At 38.4% G+C, this 18,694-nt stretch overlaps 1 protein-coding gene across 1 annotated transcript in view; it reads right to left on the bottom strand.

Annotated features, from left to right (window-relative positions):
* DYNC2H1 (dynein cytoplasmic 2 heavy chain 1) overlaps positions 1-18,694 on the bottom strand; it is a 330,703-nt gene that overhangs the window by 92,977 nt on the left and 219,032 nt on the right. The gene's annotated exons all lie outside the window — the stretch shown is intronic.

Below are 18,694 nucleotides of genomic sequence, written 5' to 3' on the forward strand. Positions count from 1 at the left end.
AGTAGTTAAAAGAAGACAGGTGGCACCACTATTAGTTACCAGGTAGAGTATGGGAGTTGAGACAGTAAATGTAAGAAAACATGGATGAAATATAAGCAATATAACAGGGGGCGGGGCCTGATCCTCAAGCTGGCCAGACGTGCTTTATATCAGCTCCGACCAGCACAAGGCCTAAATGGGCTAAAACTGAATGAAAAGAGATATAGTCAGCACGGAACCGAACACAGAAGATACTCTTGACAAAGATCACCAAGCCTGCAAGTTTTACCTTCAGAAAACTGGTCTTTCGGGACGGTGGAACCGTCGGTGGGGAGAGGCAGACGATCTCCAGCCGGGGACTGCACACCCCGTAGTGAACCACCTGAAGCCCCGTTACACCCTCCCCCCTTCGGACCGGCAGGGGAGATCCCGGTCCCCACTGGGAACGCTAATCAAGCTGCCGCAACCGCGGTCTCTGATAACCCTGAGACCGCGTCAAAGATGGCCAACAGGAAACCAAGCAGACCTTGGGAGCCCAGACTGGCTGGAATGCATTACGGACAGATTTGACAAAATGTGCCAAGATTTTTGGACTTGCATAGAAAGCCGCTCACGCATCTCCACCTCACCCACACAAACCCAGCGACAACCCCTGAGGGCTCCTACCTCCACTCTGCTCAAACCTTCAAAACCCACAGTTCACTGCTTTACCTCAGCGCCAAACTCTGGGAGGCAGAAGAGGAGGAAGCAGAGAGCTCGGCTACCGCAGAAACGCCACCCCGGCGGCAGCCTTCACTTACCTAAGCCTCAGTCCAACCAGAGACAAGTCCCAAGGCACGGCCTGCATCCCGGGAGAACAAGGACTCGACATGCACGACAGGTCATTGGTGGCGGATGCGGAGACTACGCCCGGGCAGCGGACCAGAGTGCACTGGACTATGCTGGAGCCCTGGGCCGGTGAGGCACCGCTATATGGGACTCGATCCACAGAGGCTCAGTTCACAGAGACTGCATGAAGTGGCCCTGTAGAGGCATCGGCTAAATCTCTGAGCCTCCGAGATTGGCGCACCCTACCTGTTACCGGACCATCCACAACTACCGACCACCCTTACCATTCATATGGACTCCAGACCCGCAGACTAGAGAGGCAGGTCGTGACCTGGGGGACATACTTTGCCGCCCATCCGGGTACCGGGCTGATGTTTGCCTCTATTTTAATTTTTAACAGTTATTACTACGCAGGTTGCTGCCCAGATAAAATATGCTCTGTCTCCTGGGCCCCCGTGGCTGTCTACCAGCTTAATGCAGCCTATTAAGTCTCCCCAATGATTGCTTGCTAACGACAACGGCCTGCTGCCAACCCGCCAGAGTGTACATGATTGCTACCCAGTGGCTATGCTATGCTTACTCTAAGCTTATAGTTACACGCTTTGCTTTTCATGCATTTTATTTCACTTTACCCTATCAACCAGTGCATATTTAATATATATTTCTGCCTCTCTTGATCGAACACCACTGGCAAGACCAACCTAAGCATGCTTAACATACAAATACCAGTGAAAGTTTTTGTCAATCTGCATGTTCTTAATACCTCTCAGAATATGTATTGTCTCACAGTTAATAAGCATGTTTTCCTTTTTAAAAAAAAAAAAAGAAAAAAAAGTGCAGCCCATCTTGAATTTATCCGCTAACGCATTGTCATTACCATTGTAACACTTGTTATAAGTCATTATGAAAGTTTGTACTTTACATTGGACGCCTAAAATGAAGAAATATAAGCAATATAACATGTCACAAGTCATAGTGTGTACATAATCTGAGGCTTGTATTAAACTTACAAGATCTACAGTTTCCAGTGATGGCCATTAGGTAATTGCTACATTTGTTTTAGCTGTTTTTTTTTGTTTTGTTTTTTAAGTAAGCAAACTTGGAAAAATAGAGGCTCGGAGATTTTTCCAATTTAATTATTTTGCCGTAAATTTAAAATTAGTTTTTAACTTTTCATAAATTTCCCTTTAGTGAATAATACAATTAGAGAAAAATATATAATTTTGTACATTTCACAAATATAGCATATGTAGAATAATGCTTATAACGGGATATTCTATGTTTTCAGTGGCTAGTCTCACTAACATTTTGTGTAAAACTGCCATATATTCACATATACAAATGTATTGCTACTACATATGGTTTGGGGAGTGATTTTGAATTTTTTTGAGAGTCTTATTTTTCAAATCAAGCATGGGCACAGTATAAAAGCCATGTGAATCTCAAGTACAAAGAATGACATCTTTGCATATTTTTCAACATGTGTTTTGGAATTGCAAAAATACACACACTTCTGGGAGATTGCTGTCATTTTCTACTAAAAGAATCTGTTCCTAGCAGTTATTCACTGGTGCACAGATTACAATTTCATTTTTTAGAAAACAAAAATGACTTATTGGTGTGTAAAGTGCCGCTTAAAAACACGGTAATGTCTCTGAAAGCACTAAATCAAAGTTGATGTTTTGAGTAATGACCCTTGGGATTCTGGGTAATCACATGCAAAACACAGAATAATAATTTAGGTTCATTGGAAGGCTTCAATTTGTTCAGACAGGTATCTTTTTGTGTTACTGCAATATGGTTTTCTTAGTAACGCCCACTGAAATGAATGCTATACATGAAATGCCTCGTGCAATAAATAGAACGATTTGGCATCTGGGATCAGACCACAGCTTGAAATATTACTGGATTGTTGTTTTGGAAATCACAGAGTAACACAATTATCTCCTGGGAAAATGAGATTGGGGAAGTAATGCAGCTGTTCTCAGGTTTTTTGTTTGTTTGTTTTTTGCAATTACTTTCCTTATATTGATAAAATCACATTTTTGTACTCCTGTCTAGAAGAAAACATTTATTTTAAACCATTGACCATTATCAATAAATCTTAAAATGTGCATTTATGTAAAATTATTTAGCAATTCATTTGTAAAATAATATAAAAACAATACACACACAATCACAGAGTATATCTGTAAACACACACACACACATATATATATATATATATATATATACATATACATATATATATATATATATATATATATATTTCATATTATAAAAAAGGAGGATAGATGGAGCTGTTGAAGGAGAGGGAAGGTAAAAAAAAAATATAGAACAGCTGAATCAGACTTCTATCTTGAATCTCTTGATTGTTACCAAGAGGCCAACACTCCACCACAAAGCTATGTGACATACGTACCCAACGACTCAAATCTTAGGTAGAGATGCTCAACATCACGTGGCAGCTACATAGGCCTCCAAAGTCACCAATCTTAGCTTAATTGTTTCACTGCTTGGCATAAGAAAGGTCAGCCAGTACTTGGGTATTATACGGTTTGTCCCACTAACCACAGGCTCACTTAAAACCTTTTAGTATAACAATTTCTTCTGTTTTAGGTATGGTTATAACTGCTGCTACAACACGTGACATGAGTGGAGGAGCCAAAAGGGAAGATTAAGGTTTGCCAAGCATTCAGAAATTTTTTTTTCAGGCCCAGTTGTTTATTTTGCACCTAGACACGGGCGATGGGAAGAGACAGTATTTTCTCACAGCAGCTAGTTAGGAGCAGTATTTACATACAATACATTATCTTACAACCAACATAGTTTAATTGTTTCAACATTCCGCCTGGGCCCAATCTTACCAATTAATTACATCAATAAGTCCTTCATGCTTATATTCCATGCAACCTGGCAAGTTTTCAGCAATATACAACAGTTGCTGAATCAAGGTCTTAATCATAGGAGGGGGGCTTAATTATTTCTGTTCTGAGATGAGGTGGCATTAATATTTTTGACCACTTTTTCAGGCCTACCCATTCTTTGGTTTTGGCAAACCACAACTGTCTTGGATGCTACTTCTACGTGCTGCTTCAAAGTATGTGATTGGAGATATTCTGGAGAGTTTTTACAGAATCTTCAACTGTCTAAGATTTTGCCAAGAGTTTTCTTTTTTTACTGTTACAGATAATATTCGTATTTGTAATATTGTTAAGCAAGCAAAGCAGGAAGGGGAATTGAATGTACTTGTCCATCGTGTGACAAATGATTTGGCTTGTAATGAGGTTTCTGAGGTAAAGGAAGTGTTTTGTGTTCTTGCCAATGATATATGGCAGGTTGTGTCCACACTGTCATTCTCTGAAGTTCTGCCTGTGCATAACACTCAGAATGACAGGCGGATGCGTATTAGGGACTTTAACTCGTGGCTTGGTGAAAGGTCCCGGGAGAAAGGATTTGGCTTTGTTTCTCATGGTAGCTCTATTTGGAATAGAAATGAACTGTACAAAAAAGATGGTTTGCATCTTTCTCAAAAGGGAACAAATGTTCTCAGTGAGCAGTTCAGAGGTTTTGCTAGTATTTAAACTAGGAGGGGGGGACAAAAGGGTGATAAAACATAAATCCAATTGCCACCCAAAACAAGGACAGAAAGTAACTGTAACAAGTGTGTTAAAAAATGATAAGCCTAGAGTCATGTCTACAAATTAGTATAGAAAAGATGCACACAGAAGTGAAAAGTGAATATATCCCACCACTGGTGAATAAGTGGAACGCTTTAGATTTTTAAACTTACCCCTATGGGTTAACACAGTTTTCGTTTTTAAACAATTTGTTTCAATATATGAATCTGTAACAATAAAGCTAACATAGTGCAATATTGTAGTGACACTGAATTTGGTGATTATGGTGGTACGGATCACAATGGTTTCACTCACATGGGACAGAGCCTCCTGGGATAGGCTCAAGTCACTTGGGCATATGTGTACTCTGGTGACACCAAATTCTTGATTTTTCTGGTTCACAAGTACCTCATAGGTAAAGGAGAGAAGCGGGCAGGGAAATAGGGGAAGCAATGCAGCTTCTAGTGTAATTACTCCCACATACAGCAGAAATGTACAAAGAAAAAATTGGCTTCTCACCTTTTTAGGAGCCTGGACCTGGCTCCTGGTATATAGATATGTGTGCCTTTAAGGGGGCAACTACCCACGTTTACAAATGCTCACAGTTTAGGGAATAAGATCCATGAACTTGTGGCAATAATGGCAACTGAGAATGTAGATTTAGTGTCTGTTACTGAGACATGGTATAATTAGAAACATGACTGGGATATAGCAATACCAGGATACTCCTTAAATAGAAGATACAGAGAAAGCAAAAAAAAAAAGAGGGAGGGGTGGCCCTGTATGTGAAGGAGAGCATAAAAACTACTCTAATAATAGTGAGGCGAACATAGAGTCTGTTTGGGTTATGTTAGAATTTGGAAATCACACAGTAACCCGTATAGGTGTGATTTACAGGCCCCCTGGACAAAAGAGTTAGATAATCTACTAGTTGAGGAAATGGCTAAAATGACAATGAAGGGTGAATTTATTATCACGGGTGACTTTAATCTTCCGGATGTGAACTGGAAAACCAAAACAGCTGCTTGTGCCAGGAGCACACATATTCTAAACTCTCTACTGGGTTTATCTCTAAAACAAATCATTGAGGAACCAACTCGTAAGGAGGCCATACTAGATTTAGTGTTAACAAATGGAGATTTGGTATCCGATATTACTGTAGGTGAAAGTTTAGGATCCAGTGATCATCAGTCGTGGTTTAATATAAGAACAGTGATTGAGCCACATCACACAAAACCAAAAGTTTTAGATTTTAGAAAATCAGACTTTTCTAAAATTAGAATATGCGTAAAGGAGTATTTGTCAGACTGGAGCAGTTTAAAAGGAGTCCAGGAGAAATGTGATTATTTAAAAGTTACACTATTGAACGCAACAGAAAATGCAATTTCAATTGTCAAAAGTAAAGACAAATAAGTTGATGGGGCCTGATGGGATACACCCAAAGTTATTAAAATAGCTTAGTGGTGTACTAGCAAAACCATTCATGGATTTATTTAACTAATCATTGTTAACAGGAGTAGTCCCAGAAGATTGGAAGTTAGCGAATGTTGTGCCCATTCACAGGAAAGGCAGTAGGGAGGAGTCAGGCAACTATAGGCCAGTAAGCCTTACTTCAGTAATGGATAAAGTAATGGCAACCATGTTAAAGGATAGGATTGTTGAACATCTAAAATCACATGGATTTCAAGATCAGAGACAACATGGGTTTACTTCAGGGAGATCATGCCAAACTAATCTTATTGATTTTTTTGATTGGGTAACTAAAATAATAGATCAGGGTGGTGCAGTAGACATTGCTTACCTAGATTTCAGCAAGGCTTTTGACACTGTTACACATAGAAGGCTGCACTCTTTAAGTTTGGATTCCAATATTGTTGAATGGGTAAGGCAGTGGCTAAATGACAGGCAACAGAGGGTCGTAGTCAATGGAGTATATTCGAAGCAAGGTCTACTTACCAGTGGGGTACCTCAGGGATCTGTACTTGGACCCATTCTCTTTAATATTTTTTATTAGTGATATTGCAGAAGGTCTTGATGGAAAGGTATATCATTTTGCTGACAATACTAAAATTTGCAACAGGGTTGATGTTCCAGGAGGGATAAGCCAAATGGCAAATGAGTTAGATAAATTGGAAAAATGGACCAGAGCTGTGGCAACTGACATTTAATGTGGATAAGTGCAAGATAATGCATATTCGGCGTAAAAACCCAAGGGCAGAGTATAGAATATTTGATGCCCTACTAACCTCAACATCTGAGGAAAGGGATTTAGGGGTGATTATTTCTGATGACTTAAAGGTAGGCAGACAATGTAAAAGAGCAGCAGGAAATGCTAGCAGAATGCTTGGTTGTATAGGGAGAGGCATTAGCAGTAGAAAGAGGGAAGTGCTCATGCCATTGTACAGAACCCTGGTGAGACCTTACTTGGAGTATTGTACGCAGTACTGGAGACCGTATCTTCAGAAGGATAATGATACTTTAGAAAGAGTTCAGAGAAGGGTTACTAAACTGGTTTATGGATTGCAGGATAAAACTTACCAGGAAAGGTTAAAGGAGCTTAACATGTATAGCTTGGAGGAAAGACGGGACAGGGGGGATATGATAGAAACATTTAAATACATAAAGGGAATCAACACAGTAAAGGAGGAGACTATATTTAAAAAAACTACCACAACAAGAGGACATAGTCTTAAATTAGAGTGGCAAAGGTTTAAAATTAATTTCAGGAAGTATTACTTTACAGAGAGGGTAGTGGATGCATGGAATAGCCTTCCAGCTGAAATGGTAGAGGTTAACACAGTGAGGGAGTTTAAGCATGCGTGGGATAGGCATAAGGCTATCCTAGACTTAAGATAAGGTGTCACGACTGCTAGTGTGGTCAAGCATGCAGAACTATGTAACGTCTACATAGACAGAAAAGGACAGAACGTAAGTCGGTCATTAAAATGGCCAGACTAATATGTTAAAGACAGATAAGCCTAGGGATAGCCAAGGTCAGGGAAGCGAGAAATACACAATATTGTTAAACAAGCCAAGTCAGGGAAACCAGAAATCAGAATAGTCAGGAATAGCCAAGGTCAAAATACCGGGAATAACAAAAACAGGACAAGAAAACGCACTCTTGGGAACCAGGAACAGAAACCACGATAGGGCAATGAACCAGGAAACTTCAGGGATTTAAATATCCCTCCTTTGGCTGTGATTGGTCAGAGCATGACCTCTGACCCCAGAACGTGAGTGTGCGTCAACGTCGTGACTGTCGCACAAGTCTGGGGGGCGGTGCTATATATGGCCACGATCGCGTGGTTGACGCCATATTGAATAAGGGCAGGCGGCCAGGAGGATCTGTCGGAGTGGTTCCCGACTCGCTGCTGAGCAGGTAAGCTCAGTTCGTCAGCACAGTCGGGTGCGACCGCACCTCGTGGCGAACCGGTGGCCGTGACATAAGGCCAGGGACTAACAAAGTATTACAAAACTAGATGTGCCGAATGGTTCTTATCTGCCGCCACATTCTATGTCTTGCTCTTACTGGTATAGCTCAGAGCCTATTGTCAAGAACCACAAAGACCTTTGTCAAGAACCACAAATGTAAAGGTAATATGCCTGGAGTTGTAGGAGGGGTTTTTACTGCCTATATACCCAGTTACCTCCTGATGTTCTGACAACATTTGGAACTTACCCAGCTCTCCCTCTTATTATTTTTCAATAGGTGGGCTCTCTTTCAGGTCTACCTGTTCAACAGTTTTGGCACACCACAACTGACTTGTTCTTACTGGTATAACTCAAACCATTTTGTACGCCTTTGGCATTTGTCCAAGACAACAAATATATAATTATATAGCTATTTCACATTCAAGAAAACAAATCAAATATAATTAAAACAATAAAAATATGCTCACAAAGTAAGGGGACCTCCTAACTTGCATCCAGATTTGGAATGTTTGAACCATTTATCTAGGGAGCTTCATACTTTCTTACTCATTCAGTTTTTTAATGTTTTTAGCTTGTTTTTCATTCGTTATGTTATATATTATGAATGTATACTATTATCTTCATATTTTGCCATTTCCACTTGTCTGAAACATATTGTCTTTTGAAATTAATATTAGGCATTATATTCATGCTTTACTGTATTTTCATTGTTGTTGGTTTTTTTAAATGTGAGAATTTTTGTTGTGATTGTAATACAATCACAACAAAAATTCTCACATTTAAAAAAACCAACAACAATGAAAATACAGTTGTGGTAAATATATTATAACGAAGTACAAGGTTAGCATTTAAAGCGTTAAATGAATCACATTAGTTCTTGTCACTTGACCGATAGCACTAATTAAGTGTTATCCGAAAAGAAAAGAAAAATAAAGGGGGTCCCTTGCTATCACCATGTCTTTTTTCATTCAAGCATGAAATTGCTTCTCGGCTTTAATAACACAATGATGCACACAATTTTGTATAAAATAACACAAAAGGTTAAAAATACTGATTGTGGCATAATGGGGTGCACGACCTTTACTTTCCATGATAGCATGGCATAGTATCCCTACTTTCCATTAGAATAAGTTACTGAACCTGCATTTAACAGGGCTGCATTATACTTTTTTTTTTTATAAATCCTGGCATGTTAGGAATGTCTATTATATTACTGTTGTAAAATAATAAACAAATTGTGGCACAGACAAATTCCAGATCTATGCTTATTTAATTGTTTTATTATAAAATAATAATAATACTAATAATAATAATAATATTCACAAGTAAACATTTAAAGCTGGCAATAGTGAAACTCAAACAAGGGAAGCATTGTTAGAGGGTTACTATTGTTTTCATAAAATATTGGTTTTGGTTAGAGTAATCCTTCCTCTGGTAGGTTTGCTGCCCCCCCCGCACCCCCCCCCCCAAAAAAAAAAATGCTAAAACTGACTTCTGTTCAATTGCTGAAGTTCTCCCCTCAATTGACCGTCACCAGAACGAGATGTTTTGAGGGACTTCTTAAACAATTGATGACTGTGGAAGAGTCTGATGGGGTTAGGCAGGCTGTTCCAAGGGAAGTGAGTGGCCCGCGAGAAGTCCTGCAAGCATGAGTTAGCAGAAGGGACTGTTTGGCTTCTGGGGAGACCAACTAGGAGAGAATTACAGTAATCCATGCGAGAGATTGCCAGAGCATGAATAAGCTCCTTGGCAGCATCTTGCAAGAGAAAGGGAATCAACAGATTTTAGCAACATACTGGATATGAGGCAAAAGGTGAGGCCAGGATCAAAGATAACACCAAGACTTTCAAGGACGGACTGATGCAAGTACCATCAACTTGCAGGGAAAGTGAAGGAGGAGGATCAGCATTATGAGGAGGAAAATCAAGAAGCTCAGTTTTAGTGAGATTGAGTTTCAGAAAGTAGGAAGACATCCAATCAGAGATTGAAGAAAGGCAAGCAGAGACACATTGTAGGACCGTGGGGGAGAGATCAGAGGAGGAGTTGATATACCTGGGTGTTGTCAGCATATAGATGGTAGTGGAATCCAAAGGAGTGAATGAGTTTGCCAAGAGGGCAGTATAAAGAGAGAACAGAAGGGGACAAGAACTGATCCTTGGTGGACTCCAACCGAGACCGGACGAGAGAAAGAGGTATTATTGCAAAAGGAGGCACCGAACAAACATTGGGAGAGATAGGAGGAGAACCATGAGAGGACACAGGAACTGATGGATTAAAGAGTTTGAAGGAGGAGGACATGATCAACAGTGTCAAAGGAGGTAGAGAGGTCAAGAATAATTAGTATGGTGTAGTGCCTTTGGGTTTATCTGTGGTTAGGTCATTTGTAACTTTAATAAGAGCAGTCTCAGTAGATTGGACGGGGCGGAAGCCAGATTGAAGAGGATCGAGGAGGAAGTTGGAATTTAGGAAGTGAGTCATACGAGTAAAGAAAAATCTTTCTAGAAGCTTTAAGGAAAAAGGAAGCAGGGATATGGGAGGTGGAAGATACGTCTAGGTATGGCTTTTTTTAGGATGGGTACGAAAGTAGAATGCTTAAGCGGAGCAGGAACAACACCAGATGAAAGAGCAGCTGAGGATGTGTGTTAAGGATGGCACAAGACAGGGGGAGAGAGATCTGATAAGGTGGGAAGTTACGGGATCAAGCGGATAGGTGGTGGGATAGGGGAGGAGAAGCACAGCCACCTCTTGTTCTGCAGCTGGGGAGAAGGCCTGAAGGGTAGGGAATTTGTGATCCAGGTGTGGTTACGAAAGTGAACAGCAAAGAGGGGAAAATTAATTTTCTTAGCTGTTCAATCTTGTCAGTCATATTAGGCAACTATTGTTGCTCTACCTGCTAAGCCCTGCAAGCAACGTATACTACAGAAACAGCATCCTTGAGTGCCTTATTGCTTGTAAATGCTAATCTAGAAACACAATTTTTGAAAAATGTAAATGCAAGATCCATTTTTAAAACTTTTTAGCAAATACAAATGCACCTAACAAATAGTAATGTTCTACAGAATTATGTTATTCTAATTTATATGCCAATTAGGCTATGGATTTTGGAGTCTCTTTCTCAAATTACAACTCTTCATGTGACTGGCAATGCCTTCATCTTAAATCAAGAAACCACTACCCATTTTATTTTGCCCAAACACAACTTTGTCAATGTTACAGATTCCTTTATTCTTAGTTAGGAGAGAGATTTGTTTTTACTTCCCATTATACTCAAAACTTGACATAACATTACACTGGCAACACTAACGTATTTTATATATTAACTGGCACTTTTAAGCCATTTAAAAAAAAAAAGTAATGCTCAGATAAAAATAAATTTAAAAAAATAAACTCAGGCCTCCCTAGTACCGACTTCTTTTGTAATTAAATGTGTTGCTAAAAGTAAAATTTTGGCTAAGAGTAAAATTTTACTACTTTTTATGGATTTTAAAATCAATGTGAAAAGGACTAAGGGCAAAATTTGCCACACCGCGGTACAGAAATCTTCTAAAATAAATCTGTGATAAATGGTATGGTTAAGGGTAAATCCATCTTTGTAAGGCTACGATGGCCCTCTTCAAAAATCAAGATGAGCCTAACTGTAAAAATGTCAATCTCTCCTCAGTATGGACTGTTTCTAACATAGACCATAGATTAAGAGTAAAATTTCCCATAACTCCCCACCATGTACTGCGAATATCCTTCTATGTCCCAGGGCAAAATATCCCATCACTCCCCAGTGTGGATTACTTATAAAATCAGTATATAAGTAAGAATGCAACCTCCATGTGGACTGTATCTAAAATCAAACTACAGCAGAGTACAAATTCACAGCATGTCATCAATTTACTGCATAAATTTAAAGGGACACTATAGTCACCAGAACAAGTATGGCTTAATGTAGTTTTTCTTGTGTCAACAGCCTGCCCCTGCAGGCTTTTTAATGTAAACACTGCCTTTTTGGAGAAATGGCAGTGTTTACATAACTGCCTACGAATATCTAGACTCAGACGGCCACTAGAGGTGCTTCCTGGGTCATAGCTGCACAGTGTGTAACACTGATGTTCAGCGTCTCCATGCTCTGTACGGAGACCCTGAATGATTCCCATAGAGATGTATTGATTCAATGAGGAGATGCTGATTGGTGAATTTTGCTGAGCATGCACAATAGCCTCCTAATGCTTTCCTATAGGAAACACTGCCTTTTTGGAAAGCATTGGATTGGGTTAGATCGTCAAATTTGATGATCTCAGCCAAGGAAGTGGAGCAGGGCTGGGCCAGCCTCGACGAGACATGCATGGCTCCGGAAATAAGGCAAGTACAGTCATCTTTTTAATGGGAGGAATGGGGGGGCCGGCCACCTAAAAAGCACATTTTACAAATATAGTGTCAGGAATACGTTTGTAATCCTGACACTATAGTGTTCCTTTAAAAATAATAGCAAGACCACAAATAAGCCTGTAGCCGAAAATAAACACCGACAAGAGGTGTGAAAAAGCAACATTCTATAAATAACTCTAAAACAGTATATACTAAATGCTTTCCAAACATTTTGCTTCTAGATATTACAGAATACGTTTTTACGTTGTCATGAAGTTGTCTGCACTGATGACCGTTCACATCACAGTAACAAAATGTATGTAATATGCATTGTAGATATACTGTGCGTTATTATAATTTCAATGTTGATAAGCGTTTAAATAATTCATAATTCACATGACAGTAGACCTAGATAATAATTTTTGAATAGATCTGTGATTCCATAAGAAAGAAAGTATAGTTGTTAAATGCTAGTCTAGACAGGTATCCAAATAGTCGATACCCAACTCCAACAAGCATGATGTTTTGTCAGCCTTAGCCAAATTTCCCATCCATTCCACCCCTATCTCGCGTATGAAATAACCAGACATTTAGCCATAACCTTTTATTTAAAGGAATAAACCTGTATTATGTGTGTATAGAGATGCATCCGATGGCCAGCCTGTGTTCCAAGGTCTAGGAACCAAGCAGTTTTACATGAAACCACTCAAACTACTGTTTTACGAAGAGCATCTAAAGGCGATGTGATTTAAGCTCAGAATTCGTACCTACTCCAATATAAGCTCATTGGAGATTTGCTGTTTCATTCTAGAATTCTTTGATACTACGATGCGATAACCTTCAATAGTATATGATATTCATGAGCTATATTGTACAAGGTCATCTATTTAACAAATAATAACTGCCAGTCTGCAATTATGTCAACTAGCCAATAAATGTTTATGTCATAACATCATCAGTAGCTGTGAATTCAAACTGTGCTCGCTAATACAGTTAAAAGCCTTGACATATTCCTACTGAAATTGTAAATCCTGACTCTCACTATAATTTTCATATCACTTGATTGCATGCATACTGCTGATCAGCTTTCTACATGATTCATCACAGTGACAGGTGTTTTGATATTAACGTACCACCATGACAACATCTGTCAATTCTCAGGTGGCTGATGACACCATACATGTCAAACACAAGGACACCCTCCTCTATACAACACTGACTTCACTGAGAATTTACTTGATTAAAGTGCTATGTTTCTGCATGCAAATTAGAATCTATTTTTACATTTTTTTAATGATCTTTTCAATTCATATTCAACATTCATACAGGTTTAAATTGATAGACCTGACCTCAAGGGTGGCAGTGTCCAAAAAAAACCCGGTAAAAATATACATTGGTAGCTTTAAAAATAATAGACTTGCAAATGAAATACTTTTAAAAGAATAAGAAAAGCTATGTCAATAAAATAAACACCACAATTGTTCTAAAATATTCTAATCCTAAAATTACAGTTGCAGAGAATTAAAATAACTAATTTAGAATGACAATAAATATAAATAAATAGAATTCTGTTCTGGAACCTTTACTTTTTAGCTGCAAATATTCACTTGGGACAGAGTTAGAGCACCCCAAGGTTTATTGATACACAACACTAATTATGTCCATGGGATTCAAGCATCAAGGTTATCCTCAAAAAAAAGTGATGAAGATAATTGTTTTGTTTTTTTACAATTTTTTTTTTTTTTCTTTTCTGTTTGGAGCATTTCAGTTTCCGTATGTGAACAAGAACATTACAAATATTCTGCATTGGTTTCCTAAACATGTTTGGCATTTTCACATATTAATCAAAACTAATTAAAATAATTAATCAATAACTAATCCATTGGGATAAGTTATTTTAACTTCATCCTGGAAAAGGTGTTCTAGAATGTCATAGCAACACACACGGCTTCTAAAATCTATTGGATCACTGCTTGTTAATAGAACATTTACAAAATCAGTATTTTGTTTAGAATTTTTTAATAATATTTTTTTTTCTCTTTTTTTTTTTCTTCGCATGTTGACTAGATATTGCTAGGTTTGCTGGAAAAGTATGGTAACAGCAAAAATGTACAATACAGTTGCCATAGAATGCCCTAAAAAAAGAAACCGGGAACATATGTATGCATACACAAGCTTTATGTGCCACAAAACATTACTATGCTGTATGTCCTATTATGCCACAGATGGGTCTGGACCCAATAAAGTAGGACCACTTGAAGAACAATTCAAAGACAGAGACAAGGTCTTTGGATGTACTATCAAAAGAAAGGTTAACAGCCAGTCAAAACATAGTAATCATATTACTATATACACAAACTGGTGTACAGAGGACACAGTTTTACTTATTAAATAAAAGTGATAACATTTTTAAATCTGGTTAGTTAAAAATATTAGGAGTACCCCTGTGTCATTTCTGTGTAAGGAGGCAAATCATTTTGCAACTGATTGCGTTCAACCTATGTGCATGTACTATGCGTAGAATTGCCATTAGCCAGCTTGGAGCTCTTGCTCTGGGGTAGATAATGATGCTGCTGGAGATGGAGTTACACCTCCGGCAGCAATATAAAATATCTCTGTACGTGCAAAGTTTCATATTGAAACGCTTCACCTACTTACTCAAAGCACCATGACCACTTCAAAACAGTGACGTGATCTTGGGGTAACCCATTAAAGCCGACTTTCTGAATGAATAAGTAAACACTCTTTTACTTTATTGCATCAAGAGTATTGAACGATATAAATCGAGCTAAAATTAGCAAGAATTAACTCAGGATCATTTAGCACATATTAACAGTACATAAAAGGCCTCACTAATGAAATGAACTTAGCATTTCATAAGAGACATGTGATTTATGAAACACAGAAGCTATGAAGAAAGTAAAAGTTAACATAGAGCTAAATATCCCAAACGCATGGCACTACAACAGTCAATAGATGTGGAATTAAAAAGGAACTTTTGATTGTTGGTGTTGGATCATAATAAGAACATAAGTAAGCAAGAGTTCCCCTGTGTGAGCCCGGTCACTTTTTGGCTCAAGGCTGATTTTCTCAAAGGTGTAAGGTTTTTCAGATATAACATGATTCACAGAATTCCTTCAGGAGACACTTCACAGAAAGGTATATTATGCCTTCAATAATTATTTTTCTTTCTAAACAAAATGCAGATTTTGTAAATGTTCTATTAACAGGCAGTGATCCAATAGATTTTAGAAGCTGTGTGTGTTGTTATGAAGTTCTAGAACACCTTTTCCTGTCGCAGATACGCAGAACTGTATCACACGTAGGACTAAAGGTAACGTCTTACGGGGCATTAGAATGGCCGGACTTAACGTACCAGAGAATAGTCAGAACAGAAAGAGACATAACAATGAGGGAAAGACAAAAGTCAAGGATACCAGAAAACAGGCAAGTCAAAACGAAGCCAAAGTCAATAACCAGAAATAAACGCTCAGGAACACACTCTCGGACAACCACTAGGGAAACCACGACAGGGCAATGAGGAAAGGCAAGAAAGGAGTTTAAATACGTCTCCTTTAACTCAGATTGGCCGAACTCAGAATGACTTCACATGCACGCCGACATAGTCACTACCGTGGGCGGACGTGGGGTTACAAATTGGTGTGGATCCGCAGCGGCCGGAATCCACCAACATGCTGCAGGAGTCAGACACATTGACGCATGGCCGCTGAACGGCACTTACCCTTTTGTCAGGAAGGCAATTACTGCAGATACCACAAGGTGAGGATGAATATGTTACATTTCCAGAATGAAATAAAAATAACTTATCCCACGGATTATAGGTTTTGATTATTATGTGAAAAAGCCAAAAATGTTTAAGAAACCATTGATATTTGTAATGTTCTTGTTTACAGACGGATACTGAAATGCCCCAAACAGAAAGAAAGAAAACACAATCTTGACTTCACAAAGACGTATAAAAAAAAGACAATTATCCTCATCACTTTTGTTTGAGGATAACCTTGATGCTTGAATCCCATAGACATAATTAGTGTCGTGTAGCAATAAACCTTGGGGTGCTCTAACTCTGTCCCAAGTGAATATTTGCAGCTAAAAAGTAAAGGTTCCAGAACAGAATTCTATTTATATTTATTGTCATTCAAAATTAGTTGTTTTTTTTTATTCTCTGTAACTATAATTTTACAACTAGAATATTTTAGAACAATTGTGATGTTTATTTTATTAATATAGCTTTTCTTATTCTTTTAAAAGTATTTCATTTGCAAGTCTAATATTTTTTAAACTACAAAAGGTATATTGACTTTTTGTATCTTAAATAGGTAGGCAACATCTTTTATTGGGCTGAAACTAATTAAGATTAAACTTCCCTCTAGAAAATAGTTAAACCATTACTTTTTAAACATGGTTTAAATGGTGTTTTCTGTTCTTAGAATTAGCTTGCACATTAAAATAAACTAGAGTCAGTAACTTTTAATTCATCCCAACAGACAAACAAAATGAGCCTAATATGCATCCTAAGGCGTTAACTACAAAGTCAGATTCAGCTTTGGGGGGGGAAAAAAAACATAATTTTAGCAAATGAAGACGATGCTTCAGAGTTCAGAGGAGCTGTATATGAACAGGAAAGAGCTAAAATAAAGAGTAACAAATTAAAGGAAGGAAAAGCTATAAATACATGTGTTTATTAAATCTTGTTACAGGCATGTGTTAGACGACAGGTGTCCACATAGCAGAATAACATGACATCCTGGTCATAGCATATTTTTATACCATGATAAACATAAATGGATTCATACTAGCGTTATAGTGTACGAGCAAATATTAAAGGTCTCTATCACTTAAAGGGACACTGTAGTCACCAGAACAATTACAGCTTATTGAATTTGTCATGGTGATTAGAATCATTACCTTTAGGCTTTTCAGAGAAAATGCAGTGTTTACATTACAGCCTAGTGATAACTTCACTGGCCACTCCTCAGATGGATGTTAGAGATCCTTCCTGGGTCATGGCTGCCTAAATTGCATCCAAACATTCAGTATCTCCTCCCTCTGCATGCAGACACTGAACTTTCCTCATGGAGATTCATTGATTCAATTCATCTCTATAAGGAGGGCTGTGTTTGAATTGTGCTGGCTCTCCCCCTGATTTGCCTCTTTGTCAGTCACAGCCAATCCTATGGGGAAGCATTGTGATTGGATCAGGCTACCACTTCTGCTGATGTCAGCAGGCAGTGGGCAGATCTAAAGGAAACAGGGACAAAGTATGCAGCTGCAGACTTGAATACAAGTAAGATTTTACAATTTAGGGAGGCATGAGGGGATCAGGGTGGCTAGATCGTGGTTTTAACCCTATAGAGTCAGGAATACATGTTTGTGTTCCTGACCTTATAGTGCTCCTTTAAAAAGCCTGTGTTTTAGTTGTTTGTTGTACTGAATTATATTGCTTGGAATTTTTCTAACCTGGGACATAAGTAGGCACTAATCATTTAGTTGACCTTTGTTCCCATGACACCACGTGAAATTTGCCCTTGAATATAATACCAGGAAACCCGTTCTAGAGTGGGCATGTCAAAATTACTGATCCACTTGGATATATATTACTTCTCCATATTCACTGTATCAGTATCTAGCATTCAAATGCTTCAGGAAGAAAAAACATTAGCTACTCAAAACAGTTCCTTTAGAATTATTTCTTGAATAATGAATACATTTTTTTAAACTGTAAATACTATAGAGCAGTCTATTTCAAAGCAGCATACTGGCCTGTAGAAATCATGTATCCATAAAAACTGAGTGGGCCTAGGAAGCTCAATGGGACATCATAGGCACTATAGTGAATTTATTTTTTATTGAACTGCATATAGTGCATTGAGTCCACCATTTTCAAGCAGGTTAACACTGAATGAGCGTCCCTGGCTTTCCTTAACCCTGACCCCACTGGAGGTGTGGCTAAGGCAGAGATTAAAAACTTCCCTGTAGCCATACTATTCCTACAATTGTACTGTAATAGGCAGAAGCAGTCAGCTAACACTCTTAGCCAATCACAGTGGCCCACTGCTGCTCAGGTGAATGCTTCCTCATGAGCCCAAGCAGCACAGAGGCGTTGGATTTCTCTGGACTCTTGTTTAGCATTAAAACTTTAAAAATGGTTTAATACTGAACAGAGGTATGGGGACTCCAGACACTATAAACACTTTGATGCGACGAAGCAGTTATGATGCCTACAGTGTCCATTTAAGATGCACGGACACCTCGATCAATAAAGCAGATAGCAAAATGTATATTATTTAGATGTAGAAAAATATGATTTTCATTGTAGAAACATCTTTCACCCATCACGTTCCAGGTATCCCCATTGGGTTTAATTCATAGATAAAGACAAACTGAAGCATGTGCATAAGGTTGAAATAAATAGTACTTAATACCAAAAGCAAATGTTCATTATTTGAGAAACAGCA

Source organism: Pelobates fuscus, chromosome 1 (genome assembly GCF_036172605.1).
Source record: "Pelobates fuscus isolate aPelFus1 chromosome 1, aPelFus1.pri, whole genome shotgun sequence".
In the NCBI taxonomy this organism is placed as follows: Eukaryota; Metazoa; Chordata; class Amphibia; order Anura; family Pelobatidae; genus Pelobates; species Pelobates fuscus.